At 65.2% G+C, this 2500-nt stretch overlaps 1 non-coding gene across 1 annotated transcript; it reads left to right on the forward strand.

Annotated features, from left to right (window-relative positions):
- The first annotated feature begins 1216 nt into the window (after positions 1 to 1216).
- On the forward strand, positions 1217 to 1335 carry LOC141979822 (5S ribosomal RNA). The gene has a single exon (XR_012637212.1). It is a non-coding gene; the product is annotated as a 5S ribosomal RNA (ribosomal RNA).
- Positions 1336 to 2500: the final 1165 nt, after the last annotated feature.

The raw sequence follows: 2500 nt of genomic DNA on the forward strand, positions 1-2500 counted from the left end.
CTGGTGTCCCGGGGGGACTTAGACTTTTTTTCAGCCTTTTCCTCCGGGTTGACCTGGTGTCCCGGGGGGACTTAGACTTTTTTTCAGCCTTTTCCTCCGGGTTGACCTGGTGTCCCGGGGGGACTTAGACATTTTTTTCAGCCTTTTCCTCCGGGTTGACCTGGTGTCCCGGGGGGACTTAGACTTTTTTTCAGCCTTTTCCTCCGGGTTGACCTGGTGTCCCGGGGGGACTTAGACATTTTTTTCAGCCTTTTCCTCCGGGTTGACCTGGTGTCCCGGGGGGACTTAGACATTTTTTTCAGCCTTTTCCTCCGGGTTGACCTGGTGTCCCGGGGGGACTTAGACATTTTTTTCAGCCTTTTCCTCCGGGCTGACCTGGTGGCCGAGCGTCTCGCCGTCCGCGGCCGGAGCTAGAGATGCCCCCCCCCCCAGGCCAGCCTGCGAAGCCGCGGCCAGGATCGGGCCCCTGGAAGTCTGACTAAAAATTTTCACCGACCCCAAAAACGGTTAGGGGGGGCCTCATAAAGCCTCCGGAGCGAAAAAAAAAAAAACGGAAAAAAGGATCGGGCCCACCCGAGGCAGGGGAGTCAGTAAGGGAAAGGGGACGAGGCGGCCCGGAGCCGGGTGCCCGGAGCCGGGTGCCGGCGGCCAGGATCGGGCCCCTGGAAGTCTGAAAAATTTTTTTCACCGACCCCCAAAGTGGTATTGGGGGGGGCTCATAAAGCCTCCGGAGCGAAAAAAAAAAAAACGGAAAAAAGGATCGGGCCCACCCGAGGCAGGGGAGTCAGTAAGGGAAAGGGGACGAGGCGGCCCGGAGCCGGGTGCCCGGAGCCGGGTGCCCGCGGCCAGGATCGGGCCCCTGGAAGTCTGAAAAAAAATTTTTCACCGACCCCCAAAGTGGTGTTGGGGGGGGCTCACGAAGCCTCCGGAGCGGAAAAAAAAAACGGAAAAAAGGATCGGGCCCACCCGAGGCAGCGGAGTCAGTAAGGGAAAGGGGACGAGGCGGCCCGGAGCCGGGTGCCCGGAGCCGGGTGCCCGCGGCCAGGATCGGGCCCCTGGAAGTCTGAAAAAAAAAATTTCACCGACCCCCAAAGGGGTGTTGGGGGGGGGCTCATGAAGCCTCCGGAGCGAAAAAAAAAAACGGAAAAAAGGATCGGGCCCACCCGAGGCAGGGGAGTCAGTAAGGGAAAGGGGACGAGGCGGACCGGAGCCGAGTGCCTACGGCCATACCGGACGGAAGGCCCCCGATCCCGTCCGATCTCGGAAGGTAAACCGTCCCGGGCCTGGCTAGTACTTGGATGGGTGACCGCCTGGGAATCCCAGGTGCCGTAGGCAGCTTTTCCCGCTGCGAGCCAGCTCTCTCCTTTTCTGGGGAACAAGGGCAGGGTCGCCCTGCCAGGGGCCCTGGGGCTGAAGTCCCTGCCGGCCACCAGGTCAACCCGGAGCCTGCCCCTCTGCGGCCAGCAGGTCAACCCCATACCGGCAGGGGGTTGACCTGGTGGCCGGGAAGCAGAGCGGCCAGCAGGTCAACCCCATACATTCAGCGGGTTGACCTGGTGGACGGGAAGGAAAGCGGCCAGCAGGTCAACCCCATACTTTCAGCGGGTTGACCTGGTGGCCGGGAAGGAAAGCGGCCAGCAGGTCAACCCCATACATTCAGCGGGTTGACCTGGTGGCCGGGAAGGAAAGCGGCCAGCAGGTCAACCCCATACATTCAGCGGGTTGACCTGGTGGCCGGGAAGGAAAGCGGCCAGCAGGTCAACCCCATACATTCAGCGGGTTGACCTGGTGGCCGGGAAGAAAAGCGGCCAGCAGGTCAACCCCATACATTCAGCGGGTTGACCTGGTGGCCGGGAGGAAAGCGGCCAGCAGGTCAACCCCATACATTCAGCGGGTTGACCTGGTGGCCGGGAAGGAAAGCGGCCACCAGGTCAACCCCATACAGGCAGCGGGTTGACCTGGTGGCCCGAAAGCAAACCGGCCACCAGGTCAACCCGGAGCCTGCCCCCGCGGGCAGGGGCCGGCATACCCCCGTCCGTCCGGGGTCGCCCTGCCCCGGGCTCCGGGCTTAAGTCCCGAGCGGCCACCAGGTCAACCCGGAGCCTGCCCCCGCGGGCAGGGGCCGGCGGACCCCCGTCCGTCCGGGGTCGCCCTGCCCCGGGCTCCGGGCTTATTCCCCGTCCGGCCACCAGGTCAACCCGGAGCCTGCCCCCGCGGGCAGGGGCCAGGCGGAGCCCCGTCCGTCCGGGGTCGCCCTGCCCCGGGCTCCGGGCTTAAGTCCCGAGCGGCCACCAGGTCAACCCGGAGCCAGCCCCCGCGGGCAGGGGCCGGCGGAGCCCCGTCCGTCCGGGGTCGCCCTGCCCCGGGCTCCGGGCTTAATTCCCGTCCGGCCACCAGGTCAACCCGGAGCCTGCCCCCGCGGGCAGGGGCCAGGCGGACCCCCGTCTGTCCGGGGTCGCCCTGCCCCGGGCTCCGGGCTTAATTCTCCTCCGGCCACCAG

Source organism: Natator depressus, chromosome 28, assembly GCF_965152275.1.
Source record: "Natator depressus isolate rNatDep1 chromosome 28, rNatDep2.hap1, whole genome shotgun sequence".
Taxonomy (NCBI): Eukaryota; Metazoa; Chordata; order Testudines; family Cheloniidae; genus Natator; species Natator depressus.